Source organism: Condylostylus longicornis, unplaced genomic scaffold (assembly GCF_029603195.1).
Source record: "Condylostylus longicornis isolate FDR11 unplaced genomic scaffold, ASM2960319v2 ptg000028l, whole genome shotgun sequence".
Taxonomy (NCBI): Eukaryota; Metazoa; Arthropoda; class Insecta; order Diptera; family Dolichopodidae; genus Condylostylus; species Condylostylus longicornis.
In genome coordinates this window covers 4795554-4813358 of record NW_026577997.1, presented here as the reverse complement: position 1 = coordinate 4813358, position 17805 = coordinate 4795554, and the positions used below count along the sequence as shown (strand labels likewise).

General features: G+C 23.0%; 1 long non-coding RNA gene across 1 annotated transcript; it reads left to right on the top strand.

Annotated features, from left to right (window-relative positions):
* Positions 1–11081: 11081 nt before the first annotated feature.
* Positions 11082–15167, top strand: LOC129607656 (uncharacterized). The gene is made up of 4 exons (XR_008696829.1): positions 11082–11300; positions 11517–11736; positions 14622–14981; positions 15041–15167. It is a non-coding gene; the product is annotated as an uncharacterized LOC129607656 (long non-coding RNA).
* The last annotated feature ends 2638 nt before the right edge of the window (positions 15168–17805 follow it).

The following is a 17805-nucleotide window of genomic DNA, read 5'->3' as shown; positions in this document are numbered from 1 at the left end:
TTTTAATTCATATTTTATAATATTTTTCTATACGTACACTAAGTATTCAAAATTTAATTTTTATTTTAATTCCAATCTGTTTAATTAAAATTTTATTAATTTATAAGTATATTTTTTATATCTTCTGCTTTTTTTGTGTTTAGAAATTGTAATCCATATATGTATGTATAAATGACAATAATTATAGTATAGTGTAATTAGAATAAGAAAATCCTTTAAATTTTAAATGCACAATTAATTTTTCAACTATACTCAGGTAATTAAAATTAATCTTTATATTTTATGTTTTTTTTATATTATTATTATTATTATCGTTATATTTTAAGATTTTAAGCGTTAACAAACTTGTTAGGTAAATGATATAATTTTAAATGTGAAGTAATTTTCATAAAGGATATTCAACATGAAAATTCAAATAAAGTTTTATATCCATAAAATACATTCATATATTATACATTAAACGATATATATAGTTATATTAATGTATAACATAATATAACTATATAAAAATTTTTACAAGGATAACGAACAAAATTATTATTGAAAAAAAAGGATGCTTTTCAACGATTTGAAGTACCGTCATCAACTAAAACTGTTAGTCGATAAGTGGCCTTCTCTCACTTCCTATAAAACCTTAAAAATTATATTCTATATATGAGTATATTTGTTTGTTGTTTTATTATTTGATTTTTACAGTATTTTTTTTTTTATTATTTTTCTATATATATTATTTTTGGACTATTGTTATAAAAAGCCTGACAAGCGCATGTTAACTTTTATATTTTTAAAAATATATACAGTATAATAAGAAATAAACAACATTATAACAAGAAAAACAAAAAAAAAATAAATAAATATACTTGATATACTTGTGTATATTGTTATATAATAGAAATTCTAAAGTATAAACCCTCGCCATTTACAAAAAAAAAGCAATAAAAAAAACAAAAAGATAATGTATTTGTGTGATAGTATCCTCTTGTATTTTGAAGAAGGAATCCTCAATGGTTCTTCCTTCATGATATATAATGTGCTCTCATATTAATATAAAAAATTCGTATAAATACTTATATACATATAGGCACAATGCTTATATTTTAAGTGAAAAAGAAAAAAAAGAAAAAAATTGATAGAATTAATAGTATAGTTGAATATAAAAACTACTCGTTGTATCAAAATTATTATATTGATACACTTAAAAAAATTTCTTAAATTTTAAAAAATTAAGTTGATCTTTAATTATATTTTTAGTTTGTGCAACAAGATACGCAAGCCACCATCAGTTTGGACAAGAGATTGTGAGGAGATTATCAAAAGGTATATCTATGACAGCAACTCTACCTCCTGCGATGACGATAAAAAAATCAAAGCGATATGGAATAGTTAGCGCTTACACTCTGCGATAAGGGTCACACATCATAAAATTATGCGTGGCGAGTCGAGGATCGCTAAATTTGAGATATATAAGAACCCACCTCACGACATCTAAGCGCTTATGAACACAACCTTTAAAAGAAAATAGGAACAACGACTAAAATCAGCTTAAGATATTAGCGAGTCCTGGATGGAGTATTATCGGCGGTTCAGAGGACACTTGCTGAAATATGATTTGGATGTCACAGGCACTTTCAGATTTAAAGCAGTTTTTCGGGAGTGTACTTCGGTATACTCTCTCGGGAGATATGAAGCTTTTATCAAACAGATAAGGATATTTTTGAGAATCAATTTACGCAAAACATTCGAGCTTATTAGGAGAATACGTCTGAAGTTGGTAATTGTTATTTACCTATAATACATATTTAAACTAATTCCCGTATATTTTTTAGGATTAAGTTACATATAGCCTGCAAATAGTGCAAAACTCACGTTTTCTTTACAACAGCGCTACAACTGTTATACTACTAATGAGACTATGAGTATTGTAATAATATTTTTAATAACTAAGGTTAGTTAAGTAAATAAGTATATTTAAGTTAATTGGCATTTGCCTTACCGTTAAACACATAAAATTTTATATTATCAAATTTTTTTTTCTCAGTGTAGAATACTTTACACAAATTCTTCCTATCTACTATATATTCAAGTGTAGTACTTTTGATATGCTCTCTAACATTGCTCTCTAACTATTGAAAATCATCAACCAAACCCCTTTTATAAAATAATTTTGTGAGAGTTTCAATAAGGATACTCTACTATATTTAAAAAGGATATTTGTTTTTATGAGCATACTATATAATATGTATATGAATAAATGTGTTTATATATGATTGTATATATGTTGATATAAATCAGTATATATTATTATGTTTGAAGTGTAGAAAATTCCTTTTGATTGTAGTAGAATAATATGATGATAGGTATAGTAATGAATATGAGAGGTACCTATAAGGATTTATGATAATAACATAACTTTTATGTAGCTATATGAGAGGAAAACAAAAAATCAAACTAGAATAATAATAATAACAATAATAATAATAACAATATAAATAGAATATTAAAGAAAACCAATAGAAAACTCGTCTTTTAAATGCGATTGGATTGGTGCAAATGCGCATCCAAGAATTTGAACAAGTATACAAATACATATAAATTTGTCTGTATTTGTGCATAAATATTATAAATAATTTAAATAAAATACATCTATTTGAGCTCTTATACATTTTTAACATTTTTATGTGAGTATATGTTGAAGAGGTATATATTGTGTATAACAAGATTATGAAAAGGATAACAAGGATTCCTTTGAAAATTTTGTTTTTTTTTGTGCAATGTTTTACTTTTCAAAATCCTTTAAAAAAATTATGATATTGAGCTCATATATATAAAATAAATAGGGTATGGGGTGTAGGGTAAATGCTCAAATTAAAAAAAAAGGATCAATGTAAGCACAAAAAACATTTTTTTTTAATTATATTTTTATCATGTAAAGTAAACACAATTTATTTTTATATATTTTTAGTATAAAAGAAATAGAAATCTGTGCTTTATAATGAAAAAAGGTTGTAGTGATAAGTTTATTTAAGATATTTTTATTGAAAATTATAATCGGAATTATAAAAGTTATTTTTATCTTTATTAAATATGTCTGTTAAATTTAGGCTTACACTGTTGTAAATTAATTAAAGATTCGATATTAATGTAAAACATATACTGCTTGCATTAAAAATGTGTTTGCAGTAATATCAAACTTGTTGTTGAGTTTCAACAACTTGCTTAAACGTACGTACATATATATGTGTTACCTTAGTAATTGAAAGCATAATAAAAATAGATATAAATATATTTTTAAAGAAATTTTTTAAAGTAGAAAGGCTTAGCAACCCTTTTAGATTAATCAAAATTTTGGAGCAATACGAAAAATGTAGGAAAATCATTTTTATAAAAATATTCCACATTCCAGAAAGATAAGCAAAAATTAAAATTTCTTCAACTATAAGATCATAAACGATTGAATTTTAGTATGGTAAATTGATGTTTCATGATTCTTAGTCCAATATCGGGTTCAAATAATATGATATCGTTAGGATATATATATGCACTGCATATGAACATGTATCGTATAAAATATAATATCGCTATATTTTTCATTAGCTTGTTTTTTTTTTTTTGCTATTCAAGTGTTTCCTCTTATATTAAAAACGATTTTTATATATTGAAGTACTACTATATTAGTAAATATGTGATATTAAAAATGTTTTATACAAAAATCATATATTTAATAATAGTTACCTTAATAATAATGATAATAAGAATAAGCAATATATACAAAAACTTTATAAGAAAAATATACAAAGAAACAAGATAAATATGAAAAGCATAAAGGAATTTTCTTTTATAGATTTAGAAGAAAGGAATGAAAACCTTTTGTTAACGCCTACTTTTTCAACCCTCTTTTCAATTATCGATATACTCTTGTTTCTTATTGTTGTATCAATTTATACAATAGACTTATATAAGTGTAACAGGGCACAAACATTTTTAAATATGAAAATGGTTAGAAAATATATTTAAGCATTAAATAATGCAGTTTGTATATTAATATACTTCTATAACTTCTTATGTTCACACTTACTTATCAACATATATATGTAATTTTCTTTTCTTCTTACTAAAATTTTGTTATATTTTTCCATTTATTTTTTGTTCTATAGATTCTCGTAAAATTTATGTAAGAATTTTACTAATACAAAAATGATTCTATTTTCTCCTCTACACGCTTAGATTACTATAGGTATACTCAGTATTTCAGTATATAATACTAATACAGTATCATATAAGAAAAATTGCATATATTATAATATGATAAGAGTAAATATTTGTTATTATGTATAAATATATAACTTAAGAATCAGAAAAAGTAAGATAAAAGAAAAGAATAAGAATATCTTATTGTATGTATATGTATGTACTTTTTTCAATGATTTAAATTCTGCTCCAATAAACTTTATATGATAAGTTCTCCTTAATAATAACAATGGCGATGGAATCAAATAACATTCATGTTAAATAGCATTTTTTATTATCTTTTTTATATTATTATCTTTTTAATATTTTGATTAAAACTAATTTTTATCATATTGTTATTTTGTTTCTGTTATATATTTAAAACAATGGGAGAATAATAGAAGTGTGCATGTAATATGAGTTCAATAGAAAAAGAAATAATAAAATGCTAGTAATTATTATAAAAAAAAAATGGAATAGTAAATAAATTACCTAGTATATAATATAGATATAGTTTTATATGCGTACTTATATATTATATACTTATTTAATAAAATATTAAATAGAAGTATTTTCTTATCGCAATCATATCGCATATACTTGAATAAACTTAGCAATTTTAGATAATATACAAAAGTATACATATAATACGTAAGATATTAAGGTTTATATATATGTATATATTATGCAAGCATATGGGATTGTAAATAATGTATAGTTGAATTAAACTATATTGTAGTTACATAATCATTATGTGTTCATATATTTAGCTTTTTTTTAACATACATATATATTTTTTGATATTTATTTTAGTAGTTTTTGTGTATATGTATAAAGAAAATAATTACTCTTCAAATTCTTGAGTTCTATAGACACATTATTTATTTTTATTTAATATGAGAAGTCTTAAATATATTTAAAAATTTTCATTGTAAAATTATATTTAAAATTGCAATTTCAATTTTATATGAATAATTTAATATTTATAGAATACCATATGTGCATAAAATGAAAATCCATTGCCATTTTATTAAAACTAATATTAAAGAAAATTCATTAAAGATTAATTTCGAAATATCCGACGGTAATTTGAAAAATTTCTCTGATTTCTGATTAATATTGAAAATTCTGTAAAAGAAAAATAGTTAGCTATTTTATTTAATTAGTATTTTTCAGAATACATATGACTTTACATACTACTGTCTTGAACTGTTAAATATTTAAGAATGTATACATACATATGTGTATTTTTTAAACTTAATTAAAAGTTTTCTAGGATGCTATAAGAGAATGCTATATAAATTTGATTTAAACCAACAATTCATATCAAAAATATGATAAAATCAATATTAATTAGAATTATTAAGGGATTCCCCATATATAATATTAATTTTCAATGAAATTAAATAAAATTTATTTGATAAATTTTTATATTACATACGCGAACTGTAAACAATGAGTCATTATCAATGTCACTTATATCATGTTCTACGTATATGGAATAGTAATGAGTCACTTGTCCTACACTAAGTTAATTAAAAAATTTAAAATCCTTATTGGTATCTAAATTATTGTCAACAAAATATCAACTTTAATAATAATTGTTATAATAGTCAAATTTAGATATTAAAAAAGCAAAGTGCCAATTTAAAAAAAAAAAAACATACTTTAATTATAATCTCTTAACTTAATTTGTTTCAATTCCATTTTAATAATTAAAACACACGTATAATAATATTAAAAACAGAAAAATATATATTAAAACTCTTATATTGATGTAAATAAAATAAAAATGGAGTGGTGTATAATAAAAATCTCAAAAATTTAAGAGTATCGAGTATATTACATACTCAAAAAATTTATTAAACCCTAAAAATATAATAAAAACAAATATATAGTTATCAATTTTAACCATTTTAATAAAAGTATATAAGTAACAAGTAAAAATATAGTTAAAAAGTAAAGTTTATTTTAATTTTTTTTTTTTGTTAATTAATTTTACTTAAGTATCAAATTTAATTATATTATAGGCTAATTATTATTCGAAATCACTTAAAAAGTAGAAAAAATTGTGATTATACTGCAATTATATTTTTTTTTGTTTATTTGAAAATTTCGTCAAAATATCTTTTATTTATACCCAATTGAGATAAGGGATCGCCGAAGTTTTATATGAGTTCTTGGAGTGGTTTTTGGTAATAAATCATTAAAAAAAAAACAAAATAACAATTATTAAATACCATAACACTTATGTTAAAATTATATAGGTTCTTCAACTAAATTTCAATTAGGTTAAATAAAATATGCACATAAAATAATCAAAAAAATAACGTATAAACATACTTTAATATTACATTAAACATTTATTAGTTTAGTTTGTTCGTGAATTTCTTCTTATAATTATATTATATACATTATAATTAAAGTGAAACCACTTATTTTAGTTGGCACACTTATTTTGGATTATTAAAGATTAACAAACAACTTGTTTCACTAAAATAAGTGTTAATGACCCTTAAAATTGATTTTTTATTTTAACTAACAGGCTATTTTTTAGCACTTTTCCAAAAAATTTTTTGAAAAAAGTGCTTATTAGTTTCACTCTGTCCGTCCGTCCGTCCGTCCGTCCGTCCGTCCGTCCGTCCGTGGACACTTTTTTTGTTTACAAAACTTCTACACCCTTCAAGATAGAAAGCTGAAATTTAATACGTACATAGATCTTCACTAGAAACTTATTTCCGTAGAACAAAATTTTTACCTATCTCCCCCCCTCTGGAAGTTATACCCCCCCAAAACCCTAAAAATTGCCTTTTTTAAATATTTGTTGCAATGAAACCATAACCATTTTTGAAATTTTGCAAACGCAGAAAGGCGGTGGCTTCCCCTAGCGCGATATACTATAGTTAAACTTTAGAAAAACAAAATGGCCATTCAAATTTACCGTTATCTAAAGTCCTTTTTTTCCAAATTTTTGATGTCGTTTTTCTTCTAGACCCCAGCCTGTAGAAGCTTGAAATTTTAGGAGCTTTTAGACATTAACAAATAGTTCATTTCGTTAGAAGAAAATTTTTTTCCATCTCCACCCCCTCTCAAGTTATCACCTCTTGAAATTTGTAAAATTTGAATTTTTGACACCTTATATTTCCGAAACCGCAAGCTTTTCCAAATTTTTATAAACGCAAAAAGCTAACGGTAAATTCCATGAAATTAAAAAATATAATTATTTTTCTTAACTCACACAATTAACCCTTAAAATCGAGCGTTATGTTAACCCCTTTTTTGCTTTATTTCAAAGACTGCATATATGCGTCATTATAAATATATGCAATCCTAGAAATAGTTTTGTATATGAATGAAAATAATTTTAATATTGTGATAGCTATACATAGACTGTATTTAAAAGCAGAATTTTCACTTGTTGAAGGGAAAAGTGCTACAATACAAACCATTGGTTTGACCCAACTTTATTTTATATTCTTTTAGAATTGAGCACAAAATATGCATATTTGATCTACATAGGACATGAACAATAAGGTTTTATTTAAAAATAATACCAATTAATTTGCGCTTTAAATATTTTTTGTTAAATTAGTGATTTTGCGCGTTAAATTATTTATGGAATTGAACTGAGTTATTAAATCTATAAAATAAACTTCTAAATGATTGTAATTAACTGTATGATTCATTTATTTAAAAACTCTTATATAGTATGTAAACTATGCACAATTAAAATTCCGTCTTTAAGGATAAAGTGATTTTAAGTTTCAAATTAATCAATTTGATAGGAAAAAATATGAGAACAATGGAATTTATTGGAAATTATGTGTAATCAAATCAGGTATTATACTATGAAAAATGAGAGAAATTTTTAGCTTTGTTTCAGTTCTTAGTAAACGTAAGGGTATCTACACGATTACTTCTATGATAGCATAAAATTCAATTCTGTTCTTCGCAATATAAAATCATAAATTCATAATATTTTAAAATTTTTATTACTTTTTATTAAAAAAATTTTTTAATTTTCTAATAAAACATTTGTTGCGTACGAAATTTTACATCTGTTATATACCATTCACCATTTTATTCTCCATTGCCTCTTGTCTTTATCTTCTTTACTATAAGATTTTTATTAATATCATATTAACAATGTATTATTAACAATATATATATGTAAATATTTATTATAAAATATCCTTTCATATATTAATTATTAGATATCTTAAATCCAAAACATAAAATGAAATTTTAATCAAAATATTAGAATTTTTCATTCATTCGCATCTATGATTGATTCATTTCTTTTCCACCATTTTTAAATCTACATGTACCAGGTATATAGAAAATTTCAAAAATTCTTTAAGATTAACATTTTATTATTAATTTTTTTTTTTTTTGAAAGAATGAAAATTAAAACCATTTAAATCTATAATTATTGTAACACCGCAATTTAATAAAGGAATTTTCACAACGAAAATGTGATTTAGTTTATATTTGCTTAAACGAGGGAAAAGATTAATCTAGGTTGTATACGAATAGGTTAAAAAAATAAAGCATTACATTGCTATTGAAAAGAAAGATGAATTTAAAATAAGAAGGATGAAAAAAAAAAATTAAATTGTTTTTTAAATCTTTTTAACACCTACGCAAACAATGGTATGAAAAAATACAAACCCGGCATAATCTTCCTTAAATATTTATAAAAAAAAAAAAATTCATCTTTGATCCCTCCTTTTTTTTACTTGCATATCCTTTTTTCTTTTTTTGAAATTTTTTTTTCATTTGGTTTTGTAAAAATTGGCTTTAAATTTTAAATGAAATGAGGGTGCTAAGATATAAAAATTGAATTTCATTTGTTAATTGAATCATTATGTTAATTGGAATTTAAATGAAGTTTTTTTTTTACTTAAATTGTATTTTTTAACAATTATTTTTTTAATAATTAACAGTTTCCTTTTCAGGAATTAAAGATGATTGTTTAAGGTTTAACAATTTTCAAAATATCTCATAACATTTAATAAATTTAAAGTTTAAAGACGAAAGCCTAATTTTTTATTCGAAATTTAAACAGGGAGGCAATTAGGCTGCCGATCAAATTTTTAGTTTTGCATTTGTAATACTAAAATTAAAAATTTTTCAAAAATTATTTTGTAAATTTGAAAATTTGATCAAATTTTATATTTTCAATTGCTCTCTAAAATAAAATTTATTTAAATTTTATCTATTTAGTCTCAAATTGTTATACTGGAACTTAAAATTAAAAACAATCATCATGAGTTCAACAAAAATGACCTAGACTAGCTAGAGGTATGAGATGGATTTTGAATTTTGGATAAATAGATATTGGCAAGGTTTCCATCCTAGTAACCAGAGTCACTTATTGCTTATTATATAGTTAATGCATAGCTCCAACGTAATATATTGCCCTATTACCTTGTAATTAAGTATGTACATATATAAAAGATGAATCTCAAATATATTATGTTGGAACGTTCGTGTTTTTTTATCATTATTGTTGGCCAGAGAATTATGATTCAATCTTTGAGAAGTAGAACCAAATACATGAAGTCTATTCTTCTGCAATTTATTAGTTTTATTAAGTAAATATAAGAGGTAAACTAAATAGTTTCTGTTGATAAAATTCTTGCTAATACTGTACCTACCCAATAATTTTATAAATAATGAAATTTAATTTAAACTTCATTTTACTTATTTGTTGTTTTCAAAAATTTTCTTTAATTCAAAATCTTTTTCTTTAAATTTTTTTTTACTATTAAGACCGAAAGCGATAGTGTACATACGGAAGGTGTTTTTAATCCGACTAAGAAATTTAATTTTAATTGATATTTAATTTTACATTTAGCTCAGCTGTTTTACCATTAAAATATACTACTGTATTTTGTAATTCTATTTTCATCTCACTTCTTAGACAAAAAACAAAAAAGAAAAAAGATCCAGTACAAAAATATTAAAGAAAAGATTATCCTTCTTAATACCATTTTGTGTGTATACACAAAGTAAATTAAGAATAAGAAAATGGAAAAATGAAAATAAAGGATAATTGAATTTTGTTTTTCTTAAATAATAATTTCTATGTACGAGTATGTATGTATGTATGTATGTATGTATTCCACTGTACCTTTTAATACCTTGTAGGTGGTATTAACTGATCTCGCCATCTCGTCATTTTTATCAATGTCAAAATACAAAAATATTTTTATGTTTTGTGTCAAATAAGAAAATAGAAAAAAAATTGAAGAAATTCCGGTCAAAAAATTTCAAAAGAAATAAAAAAAAAATATTTTAATCGTTATTGAATAGTAATTATTTCGGTAGTTAATTTAGTTTTTTTTTTTTTGTGTTTCACAGATAAATAAGAGTAAATTAATTCAAAAGAAATTTAAACGGAAATTGTTTTGTAATTTAATTTCATATTTAATAGTGTTACCTACTGTTAGATCAGCAGAATTTCTTGGATCAACAGATAACTTGATCTTAATAATGCTGATAGTTTATATTAACACTACTCACCAGTTTGCTGCTATGTTGTTGAATTTTAGAACTATACTTTAAATATGAATAATGTTGTGGTTGATGATCACTTGTAGTTGTAACTATACATATTTTGCTATTATGCTAGTGTTGTATATTACTTACATGTTACTGAATTTATATTACATATTTGTCACTGTTGTGTGGAGTTGTTGTGTTTAATAATGTTTTGAGTTTAATAAAATATTGCTCGTGTAATTCAAATGTGGCTGTAGTCTACTATTCAAATGTAGTTTTCAAATATGTATTGAATTATTTAAATGTTGCTTATTTAATACGTCATATTTGTAGTGCATTAATGATCAGCTGTGTTTAATTATTTATATGTCAATACACAATTGTCATTATAATTTTCATCGTACATTTTTTGAATTTGAATTTTTTTTATTTCTTTTAGTTCGGGTTGATTCAATGATAATTGATCAATTTGATGGAAACTATTTAGTGGAGAATGAAAGACAGGATGAATAGCGTACGAATAGAATGAAATTAGAAGATTTTAAAATATTAGCAACTAATTTTAGGTAAGCATTTAATTAAGCATTCTGCTGTTCGTTTTTAAGTTTAAGACCTCAGGATTCAACGCCTAACATTAGTATTTAAGTGAAGTATAATTTAGTGTAACCTAAATGTTATAAGAAAGATTATTGTTTATTTTACGTTTTTCAGAATAGTTTGCATTATAAAAAATCTGATTCTGAGTCGGAATAAGGGAATAATAATTTTTTTCTTAATTTTAGGTTGGATTTCTATTTCAGTAATAAAAAAGTTTAGAAGCTTTTCTTAATAAATTAATAAATCAAATACTTTCTTGGATTTATTGAACATTTAAAGTTGATGTGGATGAGAATTTAAACTTTCCACATTTTACAAAAACTGAAATAATAGTGTCATACATAGTAAAGTTCCCGTAAAAGTGACACTCATCCTATTCTCATACAAAATAATAATCCAATATATGTAAGTATGTATGTATTATTAAAACAAAACTATTCCAAATGGTGAAGCTTAGAAATAGATCAATAAGTAATGCCAAATTTTGATTTTCGTTTTGAATCGAACCGGAAAGGTTTTTGCCTTGAGTTTTACCTATAAATTTGCTCAATTGAAATATTGCATTTTAGGTATTGTGAACAGATTTGTAATGTGCACATTTTGTATTGTTTGAATTTTCATTTAACAATTTTTAAATCCATTGTATTTAATTTAACAAAATGTTTTCTTATTGTAATTGAATTTTAATTGAATTTACTGTTCCATTCAAAATTAATTTAATTTTCTAGTAATTTTTCTAAAATAGCTTTTTCGGTAGTATTTAAAGCATTATTTTTATACATTCTTAAAGAAATGTAGGCGAAACAAAAATTTCTCTTTAAATAAATAAAAAAGCAGATGATTATAAAAATTTCTTGTAAAATGGAATTCTTTACCGGTCCAGAATAAATATTGTAAATTTAGTATGTGTTATACATTAGGTTATTTTCAAATACATTAGGTTTTTTTTCTTTAATGTTCATTGACAAAGTCCCGCCATTTGATTGAATAAAAATTACCTTCCCATTATCTTTATGTAGTGTATCCTCTTCTCAATATCAGCGTATCCTCCTTTTATAAAATTTTACAATAGAAATACTAGATATTTGTCTGTTTTTTTATTTAATTTTTATTTTGATTATGACTTATGAAGGACTTTTGTATACATAATTTTATAATGAATATAAAATTCAACTTTTTTTCCTGTTTTAACAAAGTATTATCAATTGTATATTATTGTCACATAATGATTTTTCATATCCTTCAATATATAGACACAATAGTTTTATAATACAAAAAAAAAAAGGACATTCATAACGCCCAAAATAACTGAAAGAAAAAGTTATTTTCCTCACTTTGTTGTTCAATTTTTTTTTTCAGTTGACTTCAATCATATTACAATAATTTCCTTCCGCTTTTTTTTTTAATTCAATAAAAATATTGTACAGGAATGAGATTTTGATGTATCGTCTTTGTAACAAAGAAACATACACATATTTTTATATTATATAATAGTCATGTAATGTCCTTTTCAAAAGAGGATGACTTTTCAAAAGGAAGAGATGAAAAAATTTCATGTTTATATATATGAGAATACAAACGTTTACACGTTCAATATAATATCCATGAATAATAATTAAATATTCGGGCATATCATACACAATTTTCTGGTCAATTTTTATAGTTTATATACGGAAATTTTTCTTATAATATGTTGAATGTTATTTACTATTGTATATACATATTATATGTATATAAATGGACCTAATGGAAAAGCAAAGGTGTTATACTTTATTATCATTGTATATCCTTTTTTGAAAACAAAACAAGACATATTGAGAAAAATATTATAAACTTTATTTCCTTGTTCTCTATTATTTTATTAAATATTTGTGAATATTTGAATGAATTGTACAAGGATAGTAATTGTGATTCGGAACTAAAATTTACAATTAAAGAATTGTTTGATAAAAATTATATTACTGTAACAGATTTATATACAATTATGTTGAATGTAGATTAAATAAAATTGTATTTAGAAAAAAATAAGGAAATGTAAGCGTGCAAATTTTTAGCTTATTGCCATCCTAATTTATATATACCATTCCTAATAGTAGCAATAAAGGTTTTTTAAACGATAAATTCTAAATATTAAAATGAACTTTAATTTTCTTCTTGACAAATATGTCGCATTTTGTGTATAGCTAAAGCATTTATGCTGGAGTTATAATTTTTTACAGGACAAATACGATTTGTGTTGTGACATTTTGTGTAGGAAAAGCCTTTATATATATGCTTTTGAATGACACACAGAATATTATATTTTATTCCTCTAATCTAATTAAATAATATATGTAGATTAAATTGTTTATATAATTTGAAATATTATTTGAAATATAAATTTGCAGACTATACAGTCAATATATTCAACTACTCCAAAGTGACGTTCTCTACACGTATGTATTTAATAAAATGGTTACACATCGCAATATATGTAGCTCTACAATGTATTATAATTTTCCTTGCATCTTATCTAGTTTGCACTAACTACTCTATTAAACAAAAGTTTCCTAAACTTTTCCGTATTCATTAAGTGTTCGTAATTTTTTTTTGCAAATATTTCAAAAATAAAATCAAAATTTTTCGAATTTTTATTTTTAGTCTTAAATTTTTTACGAAAATTAAATCGAGGTAATAAATTTTTCGTAATCATTAGACAATATCTTCATTTTTGGAAAATATTCTTCAAACTATTACTACTATATTTAATGGGAAAAAAGTAATTTAAAGTAAAAAGTATTAAAAAAAAGCAAAAGGAGAGTGGTACTTGATAAAAGTACTTGCATAAATAATATACTTTAGATTTCATTCCATAACAATATCAAAAATTATTTTCAAAAAAAAAAATTGAACAACTTCCCTATATACATGCTATTTCTGTATTAATTTGGTGCATATGTATTTATGTATGTCACAATGTAAATTTACACATGTTTTTTTGATTACGCGAATGGTATGGAAATTTACCTAGAATTTTGTTTTTTTTTTATATTGCTCATCGCGATTATTTCAATAAATGGTGCTAACCAGTTATTGGTACCGGAAATTATGATTTTTTTTTCTTTATATTTTTCTCTGTTCCTTTTTTTTTTTGTGTTTTTTTTATCCTCTTGTAACGTTTATAACTTGTTAGAATCATTAACCTCTTTGGTATAGGTCGTCTTGTTATTTTTTTCTATACTATTTTTACTTTTTTTTTTACTGCTATTAAAAACAATGTTTCATTATACTAATTTTTTTTTTAATTTTAGGTTTTTATTTTGTATTTAAATACTCAAACAGTATGTGGTAAATATGTCCTTGCTAATGGAATAAACTATGTATATTGAGGAATAAAAAAGAAATTTACTCGAAGCGCGATTTAATTTACTGAAACATATGAGTGTGGTATTTTTAAAAAGGAGTAACAAAAACTACCCAATATCTGCAATAAGAAAAAAAAGAATTAAAATTATGAAATAAAATCCAATTAATAAACAAAGGCGTATCCATTATTTTTGAAAAGTGTACAAATGCAAAAACACAAGTGGAAGGCTATACAGTTAAATTAGGACTTTACCCGTTCTATAGGAGATAAATTAAGTTATTAATAAGAAGCAAATCACTGCGTGGTAGTAAAATTTTAAGAATATTATTATAGCTATAATAATTATAAAATTTTGTATTTTAGGATAAATATCACGATCATTTAAACAAAAAATTTATTAAAATTTGAACAACAATTAACCTTTCTCTAATACTGTTCATCACTGATGTTGTTATGTAATTATAATAATAATAAAAAAATTTATTTTGCCACTATTAAAAGTTGAAGAATTTTATATTATTATTATTATTATTATTTTTTATTTATTTAATTTTACTATTAAAACATACATAAAACAACGAGAAAAAAAAATAATTCCCTTAAAAAACATTTTTTTCACCATTGTCATTAATTGACATGCAGTGTGCACTTGAAATTGTGGGAAATTTAACATTTGTTCCTTACAAAGTATATTTTTATTTTTAATAAAATTTGTAAGTTTATACAAAGATTAAATCAGTGATTCGCTGAGAAGAGAAAGTCATAAATAAGTCAAAAAAAAAAGAAAAGTAGAGAAAGTAAAAATTATTCATTTTAATGTCATTTTTTTTAAAGTTATTTAATGAAAAAATGTTATCGTGATATATCAAAAATTCAAAAATTAAAACAAAGGCTTGCCAAATTCATATACGTATATTCGTTTTTATACTTAAAAAGGAACAGTTTGTGTGTTGCAAATTAGAATTTATAATTTGCTGTATATAAGCCAAGTTACCACACAATATAAAATGTAATTGAGGATTATCAATTTGCGTATATAAGCATGTAAGGATTATTATGTTAATTTGCGGTACATAAGCAAAATTACCACACAATGCAAAATACAAAAAAAGATTTGGAATTTGCCAAATACAAGAAAAATTACCACACAATGGAAATAAGGATTTGGAATTTGCCGTATATAAGCAAGTAAGGATTTTTAATTTGCAGTATATAATCAAAATTACCACACAATACAAAACGCAAGTAAGGTTTTTAAATTGCATTTAAACCACATCATTTGATCAATGATTTTTTGTAAGAAATTGTAAGACAAGCATTCTTTAATGCAATTTCTAGGAATATATAAGTATAAATAATAATAATCACAGCTACATTTTTGTAAGTTTTGTTTTTACAAAATCCTGATCAATAACAACGTAATTTGGTAGAAAATTGAGGCAATAACAGAATTTGAAATTTTGTTATTAATAATGTATGTTAATCTGGTAACCCGAGTGAATGAAAGAATGATTGAATAATATGCCTAAATTTTTTATGTGTGTAAAAACTAAAAGGAAGATTTCTTATTATTAATAATTTTCTCTTTTTTTGTTTAATGGATTCAAGTGGAGTATTCGCGTGCTTTAATAAAAATATACCTTAAAAAAAGTATTTTATAAGAAGTTATAAAAGTAAACCTATATAAGTTTTTAATTTTTTGAATATTTTGGTAATTGATACCCCCATTGTCTTTTTGTTCGTTTTTTTATTGTGTATAGTCATCATTCAAGAAAGAAATTATATTTGCGAAGTTTTGTAGGTTTGTTCTTTTAACAAATTGATATTATTTACATTTTAAATGTTAAATTTCTTTTTAAATAATAAATTCTAAAAATATAATTTTTTTTTTATTTAGTTTTAATTAGCTTGTATACTTACTTATTTTTAGATATAATTTTATGTTAAAAAATATAATTTTGTTTTTTTTTTTCGATTTGCGTGTATAAAATTTGTCATGTATGTATATATGAATCGATTTTTATTTGTCAATTTATTTGATTATTATGTCATCATTTTTGTTTTAACTTTTGTCATTCTCTTTTATAATTCAAGTCTTAATTTTAGGCAAGGGAGAACTGCATTAATTTTTGGTCGATTGATATTCTTAATTTTACTTGCCATGGCATACATTGGAGATGACATTAATTTGAAATAGTCGGAGCATAAACATGGGCCTTTTACCAGCCTTTATTTTAGTTAATTATTTAACTAATTTGTAGAATAAGTTTACTAACTTTAGCTGTAATTAATAACATTGATTTGTAATTGTATTTTTTATAAGTTTTAATATTTTAAAATTTAATCAAATTTAGCCGACCTATAAATCTCTATAAATTAAGTTGAATTAGAAATTTTGCAATTCGTAGCCTATCATTTGATTATATTTTGTTATTTTCATGCCACATTTTTAGTTAACATTTTCAGGATAACAACTTGTTATTCTAAATTGACAAAAAAACACATAATTAAATTAAACACGTGCCTAAATATTCTATATCAATCCTAAGATGTGATAACCCTTTCGAAACTATTTTACAAAAATAATTATAAAATCAAATAATTTTTTATTTTATAAGTATAGTTACTTGTGTTGATTTAGTCCTTTTCTAAGAATTACTTAAAAATCTTGTTTAATTTAAAATTAGCATCTGGGCACGTATCATAACATTATCGTAATACTATTTAGGTATACTTACAAATGTAGAAAAGATCTTTAAAACAAGATAAACATTTTGCAAAATCACTTTAAAAACAAAATTTCTTTTTAATTTTCATACCTTTAACACCTTTATTTTTCATTTACTATTGTGTGTGTTTATGTTTTAACTCATATATGTATATGCATTGATATTTAGTTTGAAAAGCGGCGACATACTGTCTGGTAAATATTCATCTTAACAAAATCAAGAAAAATAAAAAATTAAAAACTATTGTAAAGAACAAAGAAAGAAAAACATTAAAATTCAATGAGATTTTGAATGAGAAAAAAAAAACAAAAAAAAAAAAACTAAATATTTCATTGAAACATGTAAGAGCAAAGGAATTTTTTTTCATTTTCTTAAAGATTTTTTCATCATAGTGCATGT